The sequence below is a fragment of the Xyrauchen texanus genome, chromosome 32, assembly GCF_025860055.1.
Source record: "Xyrauchen texanus isolate HMW12.3.18 chromosome 32, RBS_HiC_50CHRs, whole genome shotgun sequence".
Classification (NCBI taxonomy): domain Eukaryota; kingdom Metazoa; phylum Chordata; class Actinopteri; order Cypriniformes; family Catostomidae; genus Xyrauchen; species Xyrauchen texanus.
In genome coordinates this window covers 41,550,970-41,560,773 of record NC_068307.1, presented here as the reverse complement: position 1 = coordinate 41,560,773, position 9,804 = coordinate 41,550,970, and the positions used below count along the sequence as shown (strand labels likewise).

The 9,804-nt window shown below is 38.2% G+C and overlaps 1 protein-coding gene across 1 annotated transcript in view; it reads right to left on the bottom strand.

Moving 5' to 3' along the window:
- The window catches only part of si:ch1073-456m8.1 (uncharacterized), a 29,505-nt gene that overhangs the window by 17,950 nt on the left and 1,751 nt on the right, over positions 1 to 9,804 (bottom strand). The window lies entirely within an intron of this gene.

Sequence of the window (9,804 nt, the reverse complement as noted above, 5' to 3'; positions counted from 1 at the left end):
TCAGTTACGTATTGCTGGCTATTACTGTCCCCTTTCTGCTGGTCAGAGTGCATTGCGAGGGGCTTGCTACACCTCGTGACCCATATGAGAGTGGGAGTGTTGAGATCCCTTTGTAAAATTTTGTTTATTTCCGGCAGATCTCAGTTTTTTTTTTTTAGGTATTTACAGCTGCCTCACCCTGTTCCAGACATATATTTTAAGGAGTAGACCAAGCAAGATCTTTGTCTTCTCTCGTGCAATCTCTGCAAACTGTCTGGCTTTTTTATGGCAGTTTGGGAGCAGTGGCTTCTTCCTTGTGGAGCAATGGGGTTATGCTCATATAGACTTGTTTACTATTGAGAGTAGAGAGAGAAGATATATATATATGGAGAGACATATATATATATATATATATATATATATATATATATATATATATATATATATATATATATATATATATACATATACACTTGTCTACCTGTTTCTCCAGCATCTTCATTAGTAGAGGTCAACCGATATATCGGTTTTGCCAATTAATCGGCAATCATAATCTATTTCTGGAACTAACGGTTATATATGTGATTTGTTACTGCTGCTAGGTAAGCCCATCTGGTTGCTAGGCAGTTACCATAGTGATACTAATCAAGTGTCCTTGCCATCCTGATTGAAATAAGTCAACCCGGAAGTCTCTACGCTTTTCTGATGCAGAGATATGTGATTTGTTACTCGGTTGCTAGGGTAACCCCATCTGGTTGCTAGGCAGTTACCACAGTGATACTAATCAAGTGTCCTTGCCATCCTGATTGAAATAAGTAACCCCGAAGTCTCTATGTTTTTCTGATGCAGAGATATGTGATTTGTTACTCGGTTGCTAGGGTAACCCCATCTGGTTGCTAGGCAGTTACCATAGTGATACTAATCAAGTGTCCTTGCCATCCTGATTGAAATAAGTCAACCCGGAAGTCTCTACGCTTTTCTGATGCAGAGATATGTGATTTGTTACTCGGTTGCTAGGGTAACCCCATCTGGTTGCTAGGCAGTTACCATAGTGATACTAATCAAGTCTCCTTGCCATCCAGATTGAAATAAGTCAACCCGGAAGTCTCTACGCTTTTCTGATGCAGAGATATGTGATTTGTTACTCGGTTGCTAGGGTAACCCCATGTGGTTGCTAGGCAGTTACCATAGTGATACTAATCAAGTCTCCTTGCCATCCTGATTGAAATAAATCAACCCGGAAGTCTGTACTCTTTTCTGGTGCCGAGATATGTGATTTGTTTCTCGGTTGCTAGGGTAACCCCATCTGGTTGCTAGGCAGTTACCATAGTGATAGTAATCAAGTGTCCTTGCCATCCTGATTGAAATAAATCAACCCGGAAGTCTGTACTCTTTTCTGGTGCCGAGATATGTGATTTGTTTCTCGGTTGCTAGGGTAACCCCATCTGGTTGCTAGGCAGTTAACATAGTGATACTTATCAAGTCTCCTTGCCATCCTGATTGAAATAAGTCAACCCGGAAGTCTCTATGTTTTTGTGATGCAGAGATATGTGATTTGTTACTCGGTTGCTAGGGTAAGCCCATCTGGTTGCTAGGCAGATACCATAGTGATACTAATCAAGTGTCCTTGCCATCCTGATTGAAATAAGTCAACCCGGAAGTCTCTACGCTTTTCTGATGCAGAGATATGTGATTTGTTACTCGGTTGCTAGGGTAAGCTCATCTGGTTGCTAGGCAGTTACCATAGTGATACTAATGAAGTGTCCTTGCCATCCTGATTGAAATAAGTCAACCCGGAAGTCTCTATGTTTTTGTGATGCAGAGATATGTGATTTGTTACTCGGTTGCTAGGGTAAGCCCATCTGGTTGCTAGGCAGTTACCATAGTGATACTAATGAAGTGTCCTTTCCATCCTGATTGAAATAAGTCAACCAGGAAGTCTCTACGTTTTTCTGATGCAGAGATATGTGATTTGTTACTCGGTTGCTAGGGTAACCCCATGTGGTTGCTAGGCAGTTACCATAGTGATACTAATCAAGTCTCCTTGCCATCCTGATTGAAATAAATCAACCCAGAAGTCTCTCTGATTTTGTGGTGCAGAGATATAGTTACTGCTAAACGGTTGCTAGGGTACTCTGTTTAGTTGCTAGGGAGTGGCTTGGCAGCTGCCAATCATGAATCTCCAAAGGCTGCTTGTCAGTATGAATGATATAAACCAACTCCCATGCCTCTGTGACATTCAGAATGGAAGATATCCCTCTATGGATTTTGGTTGTTAAGGTGCTCGACAATGGTTGCTAGGGAGGGGCTAGGAAGTGTTGATTTGATGCATGATTGGCTGTTTGCTGTCCCGAGTCAAACGAGACCACCCTTGTGTTTCTATGACACTTCTATCCGGAGATATCCCTTTGATCTGTTTCAATAGAAGTCTATGGGACTTGTTGCTAAGGTGCTCTTAATGGTTGCTAGGGCGTGGCTTGATAGCTTCACAATGATCCTGAGAGACTGATTGGTCGTCTGAGTAAAATGAGCCCACCCCTGGTCTCTATGACACTGTGATCCAGAGCTATGTTCAATACAAATCCCTATGCCTTTTCATTTCATGGGCCGTCCTACACCATTATAAGTCAATTGGGGCATTTTTGGGCAGCTCCTGCCCCCAGGGGTGCAACTTTTACCCCATATTGAGGTATGCTCTTACAGAGCCTGCCAGCCTCTTCAAATGTGGCAAATCACACGTTTGTGTGAAATCCTCGCTCGGAGCTGTGACGCCTCAAAGTTTGTCACAATGTTAAGTCTATGGGATTTTTCGGCCGCTTTTTGCCCCTGGGGCAAATACCGTACCCCCGATCGCTTATAAAAGTCATAGCACACGTGTCCTCAATAGGCCGTTCGATTTGACACCTCATTTGTGGGTCTACGCCAAACGGTGCGGGACGAGTTAGGTGCCGAAGTTTTGTACGGAGATAGAATAATAATAAAAAGAAGAAAAATAAAAATAAGTATGTGAGATTACAATAGTGATGCTTTGCAAGCACCACTAATAAGTATGTGAGATTACAATAGTGATGCTTTGCAAGCACCACTAATAATAATAAAACTGACAAATACAATAGATTCCCTCCTTACGGAGGAATCTAATAATAATAAAACCATCAATTACAATAGATTCCCTCCTACGGAGGAATCTAATAATAATAATAAAACCATCAATTACAATAGATTCCCTCCTACGGAGGAATCTAATAATAATAATAATAATAATAATAATAATAAAACCATCAATTACAATAGATTCCCTCCTACGGAGGAATCTAAATATAGCTGCAAGCAGCAATGCGGATTCCTCCTCAAAATGGCAAATAATTTAAAACTGATCAGTAAAGGTTTGGGGTTAAACCCTCTCAATGGATGAATCCAAAAAACACGTATTTCTGTCTGAATCCTAAACTAAACATTTTCAGTGTACAGGAAAATTCATCATACCGGACATTATGGATCCTTGAGGCTTGTTTGTTTCCAATGAGAAATGAGGAATGTACCTTAAGTTTCAGACGAATTTGACAAATTGGGTGAAAATGCCATCAGTTTGAAAATTGGACATTTGGGCGTAGTCTGTAGCGCCCCCTAAGGGTGAATGTGGGCCATTCTTGATTTGTGGGTTCCTGTTGGCCTGTAGTATCAAAGTAGCAATTTAAAACATTTTTGAATAGAAAATTAGACTTTTGGGCATGGTCTGTAGCGCCCCCTAAAGGGCAAATGTGGGCCATTCTTGGTTTGTGGGTTCCTGTTGGCCTGTAGTATCATTGTACCAAATTAGAAATTTTTTGACCGGAAAATGAGAATTTTTGCATTTCCTGTAGCGCCCCCTATTGGCGAATGTGTTCCATTCTTGGTTTGTGTGTTCCTGTTGGCCTGTACTATCAATGTACCAAATTAGAAAATTTTTGACCAGAAAATGGGAATTTTGACGTGGCCTGTAGCGCCCCCTAGGGGCGAATGTTGGCCATTCTTGGTTTGTGGGTTCCTGTTGGCCTGTAGTATCAATGTACCAAATTAGCATTCATTTTATACATTGTAAAAATAAGTGAATGTTAAAGGGATATTCGATCATTTCCTCACCCTCATGCAGTCCCAGATGTGTACGACTTTTCTTCTGCAGAAATTGAATGAAGATGTTTAGAAGAATATCTCAGCTCTGTTGGTCCTTTCAATGTAAGTAAATGAGAAGTGGTGAGAAACAGATCAATAATTAAGTCATTTTTTACTATAAATCTCTACTTTCACTTTCACAAGCGCTCTTCTCTCTTAAAGAGTTCTTTTTCTGTTTTTTTTTTTTTTTTTTTTTTGTGATTTACATAAGCATATCACCCCTCCTGAGCAGGGTGGACAATTTATAGTAAAAAAAATAAAAATACTCTATATACTACATATATTGATCTTTTTCACACCTACACCTATAATATCCCTTCTGAAAGTATGGATTAAACCACTGGAGTGTTATGGGTTACTTTTTATGTTGCATTTATGTGATTTTTGTTGATGTGAGTTCTGATCACCATTCAAGTGCATTGAAAGCACCAACAGGCCTGAGAAAGAAAGAAATACACATCTGGGATAGAAAGAGGGTGAGTAAATGATGAGAGAAATATCTATTTGGGGTAAACTAATTTTATTTGAAAGACTATCTAGGCACATAATAACACTGCATAGCTGTGACTGTTTATACCCATTTCAAAATGTAAAAGCTCACACTTTAAATGGTCAGTGCTTTGATTTTTAAATCATTAAAATAGCAACAGATCCAGTGAAAAAAAATGGAGATTGAGTGATTGTTTTTACATTTTACATGCCATTCAAAAAAGTGGCATTCTACCACGTAAGAGAGAAATAAAAAAAACTTAAAATAATACTATTTGTACTTTTCAATTACTTCGGATGTCAATGCACTGGGCGAAGTCTAAATTGTTACTGTCTCTTTAAGAGGCTTTTATCGCATGATACGATATTCAAGGCACAGTTCAGTTTAATCTTTTGAGAACTGTGAAGTATCATTATTTTCGTTCTGTGCAATGCTTTTTGCATCTGTATTCATTTCAGAGATTATGGGTGTGAGGTGATAAAATACAGACTGTGTGAATGGTTGATGGTTCACTTGAATTTTGTGACGTGTTTCAGAAAGATTATCGCGAAGACAGACTGAGCACCGTTTATTTCTTTATTTTACAAAAGCACAAGGTTTTGTTGTTACTGTAATTGTACACAAATAAAAGGACACATTTCATAGTTCGTAATGATGTCTCGCATGTTTCTGTATGGGCAAAAATGACGCAGTATTTTATTTAAGTTGTTTCCGCTGTTTCGAGAGAAACATCTAACAGGATATCACCTGGAATAATGCCAGAATTCAATATAATTATACAAGATTTCTTTCTCAACTGTTTGTTCACTTGTGACATAACAGACTCCTCAATATATCATGTATTTTGACAGTTTGTTGTATGAAATTGTCCGTTCAGACTCAAGCAGCAGCGAAAGCGAAATCTCATCGGAGTGCGAGCGTTTTAGACGCGACGTGGCTCGCTGTGTCACACAATCTGCTTGCAAACATGTATTTTAGTTGTTTTCACATTTGTTGAGTTGAATAGTGTAAAATCGCTTGAATGGTCAAACAGGCAAACATTGTATACAACCGACAAACCTTCGTGAAGATGCGAGCAAAAATGATCTCGCCTCGCGGATTGCGTGTTGTCAGAGACAATTAAACAACATCATACTCGGAAGTTTTGATACGTTAGGTTAACGCTGTCTCGATAGAGAAAAATCTAACAGGACATCACAGTGGCATCACTAGACCCCTTCAAAAATTCATAATTCAATATATTGATACCTGATTTCTTTATCAACTGTTTGTTCACTTGAGACATAGCAGACACCCCAATATATCATGTATTTTGGTGTATGAAATTGTCCGTTCAAACACGAGGCGAAAGAGAACTCTCATCGGCATGCGAGCGTTAGACGCGACGCGGCTCGCTCACTGTGTCACACAAACTGCACGCAAACATTTATTTGAGTTGTTTTGCCTTTGTTGAGTTGAATAGTGTAAAATCGCTTGAATATTCAAACTGGAAAGCATTAAAACACACAACTGACTTACCTTCGTGAAGACACAAGTAAAATGTCATTTGGCTTCTAAGTCTGGAGCTCCACCGAAATGCTTCATTAGAGAGATTGCTACAGAAGAGCTGCATGTGGTAGACAGAGTTACTCCAGTAGAGGGAGCCTCTTTGCTCAGCCAATGTAAGTGAATGGGATTTTACATGTGGACCGTATTTATCCAGTAGAGGGGGCACTTTTGCTCAGCCATTGTAAATCAATGGGATTTTTAAAATTTTTGATCATCTTTTGTGTGTACATTTACATAAACACGTCCATTTCAGCCATTTTGTATTGTATTCATTTTTGCTAAGTAACGTTTGGAAAGACATACATACTACACACGTGTGCCAAATTCCAAGTCAATTGGAGCTAAGATTCAGGAGAAGAAGAGTTTTTATGTTTTCCAAAATTTTCACTGTACAGGAAAATCCATAATGGCAGAAGTATGGGTCCTTGAGGCTTTTTGTTCCCCATGAGAAATGAGTCATGTTTACCAAGTTTCAGAAGATTTGGACAAATGGCGTGGAAATGGTATCACTTTGAAAATATTTTTTTTGGGCGTGGCCTGTAGCGCCACCTATGGGCGAATGTTGACCATTCTTGGTTTGGGGGTACCCGTTGGCATGGAGTATCAATGTGCCAATTTAGAAAATTTTTGACCAGTGACTTTTTGAGCTATTTGGGCTCAAGGAGAATAATAATAATAATAAATATAGCTGCAAGCAGCAATGCGGATTCCTCCTCAAAATGGCAAATCATTTAAAATTGATCAGGAGAGGGTTGGGGTTAAACCCTCTCAATGGATGAATCCAAAAAACACGTATTTCTGTCTGAATCCTAAACTAAACATTTTCAGTGTACAGGAAAATCCATAATGGCAGAAGTATGGATCCTTGAGGCTTTTTTGTTCCCAATGAGAAATGAGCTATGTACACCAAGTTTCAAAAGAATTGGTTAAATGGCGTGGAAATGGTATCACTTTGAAAATATTTTTTTGGGGCGTGGCCTGTAGCACCACCTATGGGCGAATGTGGGTCATTCTTGGTTTGTGGGTTCCTGTTGGCATGTAGTATCAATGTACCAAATTAGAACATTTTTGACCAGAAAATGGGAATTTCAGCATGGCCTGTAGCACCCCCTAGGGGTGAATGTTGGCCATTCTTGGTTTGAGGGTTCCTGTTGACCTGTAGTATCAATGTAACAAATTAGAACGTTGTTGACCAGAAAATGAAATTTTGGGAGTGGCCTGTAGCTCCCTAAGGGCTGAATGTGGGCCATACTTGGTATGTGGGTTCCTGTTGGCCTGTAGTATCAAAGTACCAAATTAGAAAAATTTTTACCAGAAAATGGGAATTTTGGCTTGTCCTGTAGTGCCCCCTAGTGGCGAATGTCGTTCATTCTTGGTTTGTGGATTCCTGTTGGCCTGTACTATTAATGTACCAAATTAGAACATTTTTGACCAGAAAATGGGAATTTTGGCTTGTCCTGTAGTGCCCCCTAGTGGCGAATGTCGGTCATTCTTGGTTTGAGGGTTCCTGTTGACCTGTAGTATCAATGTACCAAATTGGAACGTTTTTGACCAGAAAACTAAATTTTGGGAGTGGCCTGTAGCGCCCCCTAAGGGCGAATGTGGGCCATACTTGGTATGTGGGTTCCTGTTGACCTGTAGTATCAAAGTACCAAATTAGAAAATTTTTGACCAGAAAATGGGAATTTTGGCTTGTCCTGTAGTGCCCCCAAGTGGCGTATGTCGGTCATTCTTGGTTTGTGGGTTCCTGTTGGCCTGTACTATTAATGTACCAAATTAGAACATTTTTGACCAGAAAATGGGAATTTTGGCATGGCCATTCTTTGTGCAGTACTTCAGAGTGGTCATCTTTAAGCATATTAGGTTTGAAAAACCATCAGTCAAAATTACATTTGATTTATTGACACGTATATATTGTTAAAATTTGGACATTTACATAAACACGCCCCTTTCAGCCATTTTGTATCGTATTCATTTTTCCTATGTAACGTTTTCAAAGACTTCAATTCTACACATGAGGCTTTTTTGTTCCCCATGAGGAATGAGGCATGTACACCAAGTTTCAGAAGATTTGGACAAATGGCGTGGAAATGGTATCACTTTGAAAATATTTTTTTTTGGGCTTGGCCTATAGCGCCACCTATGGGCGAATGTGGACCATTCTTGGTTTGGGGGTACCCGTTGGCATGGAGTATCAATGTGCCAATTTAGAAAACTTTTGACCAGTGACTTTTTGAGATATTGGGGCTCAAGGAGAAGAAGAATTATAATAATAATAATAATAATAATAATAATAATACTGTCAAATACAATAGATTCCCTCCTTACGGAGGAATCTAATAATAATAATACTGTCAAATACAATAGATTCCCTCCTTACGGAGGAATCTAATAATAAAACCGTCAAATACAATAGATTCCCTCCTTACGGAGGAATCTAATAATAATAATAATAATAATAATAAAACCGTCAAATACAATAGATTCCCTCCTTACGGAGGAATCTAATAATAATAAAACCGTCAAATACAATAGATTCCCTCCTTACGGAGGAATCTAATAATAATAAAACCGTCAAATACAATAGATTCCCTCCTATGGAGGAATCTAATAATAATAATAATAATACTGACAAATACAATAGATTCCCTCCTACGGAGGAATCTAATAATAATAATAACAATAATAATGTCAAATACAATAGATTCCCTCCTTACGGAGGAATCTAATAATAATAATACTGTCAATAACAATAGATTTCCTCCTACCGGAGGAATCTAGTAATACTGTCAATAACAATAGATTTCCTCCTACTGGAGAATATAATAATAATACTGTCAATAACAATAGATTTCCTCCTACCAGAGGAATTCAATTTGGTAATGTATATTTTTTTATTTAATGCTTTTTTCGTTTGGCAATTTATTTTATTTAATACAGATAATTTTGCCGGCATTTTTTCAAAAGTAAAACTACACAATATTTTAATAGAATTGCGCTGTGAGTGTTCAAAAACATATTTATATAAAAAATAAATAAATAAATCGCACTGATGCTCTCCTTGTATTGTGTATTTATTTTTTTATTTAAAAAATCTTTGTGCACAGAAATTATATGTTTTATGTTTCGTGGGCAAATTCAATGACTGCCATCTATTTTTTTGAATGGTGTGGAAAAGAAACTTTAATAAATAAATGGATGGATAATGCGCTAAAATTAAATTGCGAACAGTGGCTATTCATTTGTTTAATGTGCACGAGACATTTGTGTTGGCACATTTGCACTTCCTGGAAGTGTCAAGTTTGCAGATCGGCTCTGTACGCCTTAAAGATCAGTCCATAATCACGTACAATAAAATGGCTTTCAATACTGTCATCATGATTAACACAGGCTAACGATTGGGGCAAACTCCGTCATATACATTTTTGCATTAATGGCAATTTTATCGACAAAAAGTGTTTCCAAACCAGTTTTTCGCATCATTTGATGTATCGACATAGAGTTTATGCGCTTGAGTTTAACGGAAAATATTATGTCGACATTTGTGACATTTTAGCAATAATGTGCATTTCCATCAGCTTTATTTTGATGCGCTAAAACTTTTTCCGTAAAAAATCCTTGGATGGAAACGTAGT